Raw genomic sequence first — 12,221 nt, 5'->3', positions numbered from 1 at the left:
AAACCATCAGCTGCTCCTTTTTCTTTTTTTTTTTTTTAAGTTCCCAGGGACAGGGCTATGAGCACGTGCTGCCACAGGGTCTGGGCAGAGGCTCAGTTTAGCTGGTGTGCCTTTCAATCCAGGTGTTTCATAAAGGAATCTTTTATTTCATCACATAGGTCTGGTTTCTACACCTCTTCCCTGGACTCCTCCTCTCAACTCCTGGCTCTCTTCTCCTTTGCTTCAATTCCTTCTCTATCTCCTCCTCTAAGTCAGTGGTCTCTTAGGCAGCTGCCTTTTCGGTGGTTTCTAAGATGAGTCCCAAATATCCATCTTCAGAGTGGTGTGGGTTTCAGACTCACCTGACAAGTCTGTTAAATAAAGATTCCCAGGCCCCTCACCTGGAGATTCTGACTTGATAGGTTTGGGGTAAGTTTCTGGGATCTGTACTTTTAACAGCAGATCCTAAAGCATAGCCCAGTTTGCAAACCACTCTTCCAAGGGACAGCAAAAGCCCTTCCCATGCAAAAATGCCTCCTCAGGACCAGAACCCCTGAAATCTGTCCCATTGTTAATCCCATCAGTCAATGTCCATTGTCAAAATATACAAGTGATCCAAGCTACAAATTGCAGACTGTGCGTCCAGGTTGTGAACTCCTAGAGGGAAGGTACCATGTCTTTCAATTTTTGCATCTCTTGCAGCCAGTGAGGTGTAGCTGGCCTCTGGAATCAGAGACTCTTAGATTGGAACCCTGATTCCTTTACATCTGTCATTGTGACTGACCTCAGGCAAATTACTTACCTCTCCTTGGGCTTCAGCTTTCTAACTTGTGATATGGGAATGGTACAATAAAATGTATTAAAAGTGAACTATAAGCCTTGAGGAGAAGGGGCCAGTATTGGAAGTCATGGGCAGAGTGGAATGTCTGGGAGGAGAGGTACCTCGGCAGGCTGCCAAGGCTCCCAGCTTAGTGACTAATTCCCAGGACTTGATCCAAGGATGAGAGGTGGGCTGAGTAGGAACGCAGCGGAAATAGTGTTGTTTTTACTAAGACTCTCAGAGAAGCACAGGAAAGGGTGCTCCAGTATCCAGGTAATAAGGTGAGATGCATGCCAAACTGGCACAGAGTCAGACCTTCTTCACTCTGCTGCCTAGAACAGAAGACACCAGGGACCTGGCACTCCATGGACCCTCAAAGGATGTAGCAAATTAAGAGTGGGGACATTGGTGGGAGCACTGGGCAGTAAGGTGCTAACCATGTACAAGGGAGGCATTAGCAGTTGCCAGTAGCAGGTGTGAACCATGCGGAAAAGACTGAAGTCCTCTGAGGAAGAGGGAATCTACCTCCAGCCTGCCTTCAGACCCAAGACTGTAACATCAACTCTTCCCTGGGTCTCCAGCCTGCTGGCCCACTCTGCAGATGTCCAGTCGCCACAATCGCATGAGTCAAATCCTTAAAATATCTGTCCCTCTGTCTCTGTCTCTCTTTCTCTCTCTCTCCCTCTCTGTCTCTGTCTCTACGATTATATCAATATATAATCTTAGGGTAGAATTTAACTGACATAAGGCAGATTAATAGGAGAAAAGCATACACATTTATTTAGTGTAAGTTTTATGTGACACAGCAGCCCTCACAAGGAATGAAGACCCAAAGCAATGGCGAAACCTACCTGTTTTATATTAGATTGAACAAGGAGAGGCAATTGTGGAAAAGTAATTATACTATGTGGGGAGCCTAAAGGAAGATAAGAATTGTTTTTAACAAGGTCTATTTGCATAGAATTATCTCAGTCTCAACTTCTTGTCCTTGATGATAAGAATGTTTCTTTCCTTCTGGTGTAGGGAGGACACCTTCCATCTGGGAGTTTTATCTCCTGCTTTCAGGAAGAAAAGGGGGAGGTTCAGAGGGGCTCTCTTGCAGTTGCTGTTTTTCTAAAGTGCTAGTATTTGTATGGCAAAGAGGCCTATTTTGGGATGATATATTCTGGTTTCCTTAGAAGGAGAGGAAAGAAAAGCAGCAAAAATAAGTGATTATGGAATGAAGACTTTTCTGGTGGGTGAAAGTCACCAGGTGTACTTAAGGGATTTCACTGAGCTTCCACAGAGCTGCAGCACAATCACTGGAAAACTGTGACTCCCTCTCAGTGACAGACCTATAACAACATTTCTAATCATCATCAGAACCTAAAAAAATGTACTCCCTAAATAGGAGTAAATATAGAAATGGAAGTGTTTCTAGCTCTCCAGAGACAAAAACAGTGCTAGTGAATACAGCAAAATGTATTTCAAATTTCCTTAGAATTTAACAGCCTATGGGAAAAAAATCTCAACATAGTGTAACAGAGAAAATTTAGGGCTACATCCCCAGGTTCTGATCCCAGCACTGCTCTTAATTCATTGTAAGAATTTCTCCAAGCCTCTATTACTTAGCTGTAACATGAGAAGGCTAACATAGATCAGTATTCCAAAATATTTCAGTCATTAAGTAGCATCTGCATAAGTTTAGCCGTATCTGTGTACACCCTGACTTATTACTTACAAGGAAAAATCTTTATTAATACCTCCCAATGTGTTTATATTCTCAGTAATTGTTTTGTTCTTCCTCTGAAGCTTTATTACATTAAGGCTAGACCCTGGACCTGTTGTGCTAGGGGAGAAGGCATCCCTGCCTAGAAAAAAGGTCTAGGCCTTGACCAAAAGTGCGAATGAATTACAAGAAACTGGAGACCCCAGAGGAAGATTTTGTCCTGCTTCCTGTTTGGAGTTCTGGAAAGTAGAGTAAAACAGGATATTGTGTGTTTAAGCAGAGAGAGATGCAAAGACAGCACACGTAAGTTTCTCTTTGCACTCCTGTTGTGTGAAAGGGTTCAGGAAGTTCCCATATTCTCACAATGATGGGCATGGAAGGCAGCTGAGAGTTGAAGGCCAGCAAACCTCCCTTGGGACCATTATGACAATGTGTGAGGTGACTCTTCAGCACAGGGTATGGGGTATGTAGCTCTACCAGGGATCTGTAAAGGACACAGCTGACACTCAGGGAATTTTGAAGGACAATGAAGGACAAGTGGGGCAAACCCAGAGGATTTGAGTGGTTTCACCACCTGACCCAGAGGGTGAGAGTGAGTTTGCCACCCGGCCTTGACCATTCTGAGAGAACAACCATTATGAATGCATACACACAAAAGGTCAATGCCCGGAGACCAGATGAGTTACACTTCCACCAGGTTAGAGAAGCTGGCCAAGAATAGTTATTTGATCTAGCGTTCCTGCCACACACCCTTGCCCTGAGATTATACAAGCCCTCTTGCACCTAGATTTGGAAAAGAGGGTAGAGGATATCTTTGAAGGAAATAGAAACATTTCTGCTAATAATTAATAATATTGATTAATTAATATTAATTAATAATTCAAATTAATTATTTACCTGAACATGGGCTGTATTAAACAAGAAAAGATTAAGATACCTTTAATGAGCTGGTTTATGTTTTCTTTCCCTTCCATCATCATTGGAAACAGGTGTTTGAAAGGAAGCCTGATTCTATTACAGAAAATTAAAGAGAAGGCAGGATCAGTGGTGGCACAGGAAAACCCTAGCTCACCTACAAAACTACAACTACATGTAGAACAACTCTCTCCAAAAATGACCTGAAGACTAGTAGAATAGCTCTTCTACAACTGAGGATATAATGACAACCACCACACTGAGACTGGTAGGAGAAGAGAAGCAATCTACTCAGGACCCATACCACCAGTGGGCAACTCAGAAGAGGAGGGGGAAACCACAAACTTGGGAATCCTCCCTAAGGAGCAAGGGGTTCAAGCCCCACATTGGGGTCTAGCACTGAGACAGCAATCCTCCTTGTCTGGTTTTGAAAACCATTGAGGCTTTTTGAAGGGCTGTAGGAAACCAAGACTGCTTTTAAAGGGCATGTACACAGACTTGCTTGCTCCCAATCCCAGCACAGAAGCAGCAGATTGAAAAGTGCCTGGTGCTCTGGCTGGCCTGCCAAGACAGCCCCAGCACACACCCCGGCCCACACAAGTCTCCAGCTCCAGCCCCTCCAATTCCTGTCCTGCCCCCTGCTGAGGTGATGGCCACCAGCACACCCCAGGAGATGCTGCAGCTTGCACTGGGCTCTAGATCTAGCTGCCCCCTGGCTCCAGTCCACCCTGGCCAAGGTGGCAGCCACCAGTGCAACTCAGGAGAAGCCCTGGCCCATGCCAGGCTCCAGCTCTACCCCCCATCCCCCAGGCTCCAGCCCACCCCCACCAAGGTGATGGATTCAGTGTGCCCCAGAAAAAGCTCTGGCCCATGCTTGCTTCAGATCAAGCTCTCCCACCAAAGTCACTGGACACATACAGACTGCATAGAGATGCTCCCACACAAGAACACACCTTCAAGACCAAGAGAGGTATCTGTTTCACCTAATTTCATAGAGACAAATAGAGAAATTCAAACAAAATGAGAAAACAGAAGAATATGTTCCAAACCAAAGAACACAATAAAACCCAGGGGGGGGAAAGAAAATCCTAGTGAAACAGAGAAAAGTAATTTACCTGATAAATCAAAACAATAGTCATAAAAATGCTCACCAAACTCGAGAAAAGAATAGAAGAACACAATGAGAACTTCAACAAAGAACTAGAAAATATTATAAAGAGCCAACCAGAACTGAAGAATACAATCAATGAAATGAAAAATACACTAGAGGAAATTAACAGCAGATTAGGTGTTACAGAAGAATGCATAAGTGACCTGGAAGACAGAATAATGGAAATCACCCAATCAGAAAAGAAAAAAGAAAAAATGTTTTTAATGAGGATACATTAAGGGACCTCTGGGACAACATCAAACATGCTAATGTTTGCATTATAGAGATCCCAGAAAAAGAAGAAACAAAGGGCAGAAAATGTATTTTATGAAATACTGGCTAAAACCTTTCCTAACTTGAAGAAGGAAACAGGTATCAAGTTCCAAGATCACAGAAAGTCCCAAACAAGATGAGCCCAAAGAGACCCACATCAAGGCATATCACAATCAAAATGGCAAAAATTAATGACAAAGGTAGAACTCTAAAGGCAGCAAGAGAAAAACAAAGGGTCACATACTAAGGGAACCCCCATAAGGCTGTCAGCTGACTTTTCATCAGAAATTTTGCTGGCCAGAAAGGAGTGGCTGATATATTTAAAGTGCTGAAAGGAAAAAACTTAAAACCAAGGATATTCTACCTGGCAAGGTTATCATTCAGAATTGAAGGAGAGATAGAGTTTTCCAGACAAGCAAAAACTAAAAGAGTTCATCACCACTAAACCGGCCTTAAAAGCAAGGTTAAAAGGTCTTCCTTAAGTGGGCGAAAAAAAAAAAGCCATAACAAGAAATAAGAAAATATATGAAGGAAAAAATCTCACTGGTAAAGGTAAATATATAATAAAGACAGCAGATCAACCACTTTAAAAATCTAGGACAAAGGTTAGAAGACAAAAATTGTAAAATCAACTATAACTAAAAGAAGCAATTAAGGGATTCATGTAAATATGTAAAATATGACATCAAAAACATAAAACATGGTGTGGGGGAGTAAAAATATAGAGATTTTAGAATGTGTTTGAACTTAATGACTATCTGTTTAATATACACACACACACACACACACACACACACACACACACACACAGACACACACACGTCTCATGGTAACCACACAACAAAAACCTGTAATAGATACAAAAACAAACACAAACAAAACACTATATAAAATCAAACCACAAGGGAAGAGACTAAAAGGAGAAGAGTAATGAACTACAAATACAACCATAAAACAAGTAACAAAATGACAATAAGTACATACCTATCAAAAATCACTTTAAATGTAAATGGACTAAATCCTCCAATCAAAAGACTTAGGGTAGCTAAATGGATTAAAAAAATAAAACCCATTTATATGCTGTCTACAAGAGACTCACTTCAGAGATGAAGACACACACAGACTGAAAGTTAAAGGATGGGGAAAAAATACTCCATGCAAATGAAAACGAAAAGAAATCTCCAGTAGCAATACTGCTATCAGACAAAACAGACTTTAAAATAAAGTATATAACAAAAGACAAAAAAGGGCGTTATATAATGATAAAAGGGTCAATCCAAGAAGAGGATATAACATTCATAAACACAGATGCATCTAACATAGGAGCACCTAAATATATAAAGCAAATATTAACAGACATAAAGGGAGAAACTGACAATAATACAATAATAGTAGGGGACTTTAATACCCCACTTACATCAATGGATAGATCATCCAGACAGAAGGGAAATAGTGGTCTTAAATGATACATTAGACCAGATGGACTCAATAGATATCTACAAAACATTCCGTCCAAAAACAGCAGAGTACACATTCTTTTCAAGTGCACATTCTCTAGGCTAGATCACATGCTAGGCAGCAAAATAAGTCTCAATACATTTAAAAAGATTAGGATTTCCCTGGTGGTCCAGTGGTAAAGAATCCGCCTTACAATGCAGGGGATGCGGGTTCAATCCCTGGTCAGGGAACTAAGATCCCACATGCCATAGGGCAATGAAACCAGCACAACACAACTACTGAGCTTGCATGCCTCAACTAGAGAGCTTGCATGCCACAAATTACAGAGCCCACATGCTCTGGAGCCCATGTACCACAACTACAGAGCCCATGTACCCTGGAGCCTGCGTGCCACAAATAGAGAAGAGAAAACCCTCACACCGCAACTAGAGAGAAGCCCACATGCTGCAACGAAAGATCCTGCATGCCTCAACAAAGATCCCGCGTGCCACAACTAAGATCCGATGTAGTCAAACATAATAAATAAATAAATAAATTTAAGAAGATTGAAATCATATCAAGCATTTTTTCTGACCACAGTGGTAAGAAACTACATATCAATTACAGGAAGAAAACTGGAAAAAACACAAACACATGGAGACTAAACAACATGCTACTAAAAAATCAATGGGTCCATGAAGAAATCAAAGAGGAAATCAAAAAATACCTTGAGACAAATGCAAATAGAAACATGATGTTTCAAAATCTATGGAACATAGCAAAAAGCAGTTCTAAAAGAGAAGTTAAGAACGATACAGGCCTACCTCAGGAAACAAGAAAAATCTCAAATAAACCTTTCTACCTAGAGGAATACAAAAAGAAGAACAAAGAAAGCCCAAAGTTAGCAGAAGGAAGGAAATAATAACTATCAGAGCAGAACTAAATAAAATAGAGATAAAAACAAACAATAGACAAGATCAATGAAAATAAGAGCTAGTTTTTTGAAAGGATAAACAAAATGGATAAACTAAGCCAGACTCATAAAAAAAAAAAGAGAGAGAGAGAGCACCCAATAAATAAAATTACAAATGAAAGAGGAGAAGTTACAACTGATATCACAAAAATACAATCATAAGAGAATATTATAAACAGTTATACAGCAACGAATTGGACAACCTAGAGGAAACAAATGAATTCCTAGAAACATGCAATCTTCCAAGTCTGAATTAGGGAGAAATAGAAAATCTGAACATACTGACTACAGTAGTGAAATTGAATCAGTAATTCAAAAACTCCCAATAGGCCTATATGGGAAAAGAATCCACAAAAGAGTGGATATATGTATATGTATAATTGATTCACTTTGCTGTACACCTGAAACTAACACAACATTGTATATCAACTATACTCCAATAAAAATTTTAAAAAAAACCTCCCAACAAACAAAATTTTTTTAAAATTTAAGACTAGACAGCTTCACAAGGGAATTGTATGAAACATTTAAAGAAGACTTAATACCTTCTCTTCTCAAACTATTCCCAAAAAATTGAAGAGGAGGGAACACTTCCAAACTCATTCTACAAGGCCAGCGTTGCCCTGATACCGAAACCAGACAAAGACACTACAAAAAAAAAAAAAAAAAAAAAAATTACAGGCCAATATCCCTGAACATAGATGCAAAAATCCTCAACAAAATATTAGCAAACCGAATTCAACAATACTTTAAAAGGATTAAATATTATGATCAAGTGGGATTTGCTACAGGGATGCAAGGATGGTTCAAATTCTGCAAGTCAATCGATGTGATACACCACGTTAAAAAAAATGAAGGATAAAAATCACATTATCTTCTCAATAGATGCAGAAAAAGCATTTGACAAAATTCAACATCCATACATGATAAAAACTCTCAACAAAGTTGGTGTACAGGAAACATACCTCAACATAATAAAGGTCATTCATGACAAACCCACAGTTAGTAAAAGTTGAAGCTTTTCCTCTAAGATCAAGAATAAGATAAGTATGCCCACTCTTGTGACTTTATTTAACATAAAGTATTGGAAGTCCTAGTCACAGCAATCAAACAAGAAAAAGAAACAAAAGTCATCCAAATTGTAAGGGAAGAAGTAAAACTATCACTATTTATTTGCAGACAACATGATGCTATATATAGAAAACCCTAAAGATGCCACCAAAAAACTATTAGAACTAATAGATGAATTCAGTAAAGTTGCAGTATACAAAATTAATATACAGAAATCTTTTGCATTTTATACATTAATAGTGAACTATAAAGAAGGTAATATCAAGAAAATAATCCCATTTATGATTACATCAAAAATAATAAGATACTTAGGAATAAATTTAGCCAAAGAGGTGAAAGACCTCTACTCTGAAAACTATAAGACATCGATGAAAGAAATTGAACATTAATACAAATAAATGGAAAGATATTCAATGTTCATGGATTGAAAGAATTATTATTGTTCAAATGTCCATACTATCCAAAGCAATCTACAGGTTCAATGCAATCCCTATCAAAATACTAGTGACATTTTTCACATAACTAGAAAAAATAATTCTAAAATTTGTATGGAACCACAAAAGACTCCAAATAGCCAAAACAGTTTGGAGAAAGAAGAACAAAGCTGGAGGTATCATGCTTCCTGACTTCAGACTATACTGCAAGGCTATAATAATCAAAACAGCATGGTACTGGCACAAAAAACAGACACATGGATCTTCTGCCCATTTTTTGATTGGGTTGTTTTTTTTTTTGATATTTAGCTGTATGAGCTGTTTATATATTTTGGAGACTAATCCCTTGTCGGTCACATTGTTTGCAAATATCTTCTCCCATTCTGTAGGTTGTCTTTTTGTTTTGTTTATGATTTCCTTTGCTGGGCAAAAGCTTTTAATTCAGTTCCATTTGTTTATTTTTGTTTTTATTTCCATTATCCTAGGAGACGGATCAAAAAAGATATTGCTGCAATTTATGTCAAAGAATATTCTGCCTATGTTTTCCTCTAGGAGTGTTATAGTATCTGGTCTTACATTTAGGTCTTTAATCCATTTTGAGTTTTTTTGTATGGTGTAGGCTTTACATGTAGCTGTCCAGTTTTCCCAGCACCACTTATTGAAGAGGCTGTCATTTCTCCATTGTACATTCTTGTCTCCTTTGTCATAGATTAATTGACCATATGTGCATGGGTTTATTTCAGGGCTTTCTAAAGACATTACTCCAAAGAAGACATACAGATGGCCAAAAGGCACATGAAAAGATGCTCAACATCGCCAGTTATTAGAGAAATGCAAATCAAAACTACAATTAGGCACCACCTCACACCAGCCAGAATGGCCAACATCAAAAAGTCTACAAATAATAAATGCTGGAGAGGGTGTGGAGAAAAAGGAACCTTCCTACACTGTTGGTGGGAATGTAAATTGGTACAGCCACAATGGAGAACAGTAATGAGGTTCCTTAAAAAACTAAAAATAGAGCTACCATATGATCCTGCAATCCCACTCTTGGGCATATATCCAGAGAAAAAACATAATTCAAAAAGATACATGTACCCCCAATGTTCATTGCAGCACTATTTACAATAGCCAAGACATGGAAGCAACCTAAATGTCCATCAACAGATGAATGGATAAAGATATAATGTATATATATGTGTGTATATATATAAACTTAGTATAAAATACACACACACACAATGGAATATTACTCAGCCATAAAAAAGAATGAAATAATGCCATTTGCAGCAACATGCATGGATTTAGAGATTATCATACTAAGTGAAGGAAGACAAAGACAAATATTATATGATATCACTTATATGTAGGATCTTAAAAAATGATACAAATGAACTTATTTGCAAAACAGAAATAGACTCACAGACGTAGAAAACAAACTTATGGTTACCAAAGAGGAGGGGGGCAGGGATAAATTAGGAGTTTGGGATTAAAATATACACACTACTATATATAAAATAGAAAATGAACAAGGACCTACTGTATTGCACAGGGAACTATACTCAATATCTTGTAATAACCTATAATGGAAGAGAACATGAAAAAAGAATATATATATGTATGTATAACTGAATCACTTTGCACACCTGAAACTAACACAACATTGTAAATGAACTATATTTAAATAATTTTTTTTTAATTTAAAAGAATAAAATAAAATAAACTATACCAAAAAAATGGAAATAGTAGAACTAAAAAAAAGTTAAATGTTTGGGGGAAAAACATAAGATGGGTTTAATAGAAGACTGGAGTTAGAAAAAAAGGGTCAAAAACTTGAGAACTCACCAATAGAAATTATCCAACCTGAAGGACAGAAAAAAAATTGAAAAGAAAACGGGTAAAAAAAAGTCTTAGGGATTTCTGGGAAATATCCAGACAAAAGTTTAAAGTGCAAGTGTTCACATTCCTGGAAGAAGAAAAGAGAATAAAGCAGAGAAATTATTTGAAAAAATAATATCTGAAGTTCCCCAATATTGGGGGAAAGATCTAATTCATAGATCTCAAGAAGTGAACCCCAAGCAAGCCAGGTTCAGAGAAAATCACACCCAGGAAGATCATATTCTAACTACCAAAAACATAGATAAACAGAAAATTTTGAAAGCAGTCAGAGAAAAATGACACATTACATGTGGATGAACAACATTCTGATGGCTAACTTCTAATCAGAAACGGAAGTAAGGTGACAAAGACAGTAGAATTACATCTTTAAAAGTAATGTCAACCCAGAATTCTTTATCTAGTGAAAATATCATTCAAGAATGAAGACACTTTCAGATGAAAGTGACTGAGAATTTATTGCCAGCAGAATTGTTAAATGAAGTTCTTCATGCAGAAGAAAAATCTTAGCAAACAGAAAGTCAAATATTCAGGCAGTAATAAAGAACACTAGAAAAATAAAAATATGGGTAAATATAAAAGACCATTTTTCTCTTAGTTTTCTTTAAAATGCATCAGATTCCTTAAGGCAAAAATTAAAATATTGCATTGTGGGGTTTAAGGAAAAATGTTTAGTGAGCATCTGCTCAATATGATTTTATGTACACACAACCCCACCACTGCTGAAAGCTAAGAGGAGGTATGTTTTTTTTTCTTGGCATTATAACTTTGACTCTTGATTCTAGAAGTAAAACGTAAGCCTCTAATAAATACAGAGTGGACAATATGGCAAGGATCACTTGAAATAACATACAAGTATGTTATTTCCCAAAGTATTAGAAAAAATTTGGATCAATGTTTTTCATATAATGTCATTTATATACATGTGAAATTGAAATCTAAACGACAAATACAATTTAGTTAATTTTTTAATGACAGAGCTTGATGTTTAGGCTTGGGTCAAATATCAAGAACTAGGGGATAGGACTTTGAGGTAATAAATGCGTACTTTGGGGAATCTGGGTTTCTTCTGAACAGTACCTCAAGGCTAGTGCCAATCTCTGCAATAGTGAGAAAGGCTTTTTAAATTTCAGATGCTTTTAGCTCAAGCTTATACACATTAACACACCATCTCTTCTTTATTAATTTGTGATTCAGTGACCATTCCAAGATACCTCCAGGGCCAACAATATTAACTTAAAATTAATAACAAAAACAAAACATGTACCATAAACAAAACACAAATCATGAGCCAGTTTGTTTTGCCTGGGAGTTTTGCAACACATAATCTCTACCTCCTGTTTTCTAATTCACTAGCCAGCTGCACTCTATTTTCTGTCCTATCCCAATAAAATAGCTCACCAAGAATTTTTTAATTTTCAAATCTCATGAAAGCTTTTCAGTCTTCCTCTTGAAGACTTACTCTTGAATTTGGCTTCCTACACTGTACAGTAATCATATCCAGCTTCTTATAACTTTCTTTCTTTAGTTTCTGTGAAATGATTCATATCTGGCATGCCTTCACC

This window comes from Eubalaena glacialis, chromosome 9, assembly GCF_028564815.1.
Source record: "Eubalaena glacialis isolate mEubGla1 chromosome 9, mEubGla1.1.hap2.+ XY, whole genome shotgun sequence".
In the NCBI taxonomy this organism is placed as follows: domain Eukaryota; kingdom Metazoa; phylum Chordata; class Mammalia; order Artiodactyla; family Balaenidae; genus Eubalaena; species Eubalaena glacialis.
The sequence above is the reverse complement of the archived record's forward strand: the minus strand, read 5'-3'. Positions refer to the sequence as shown.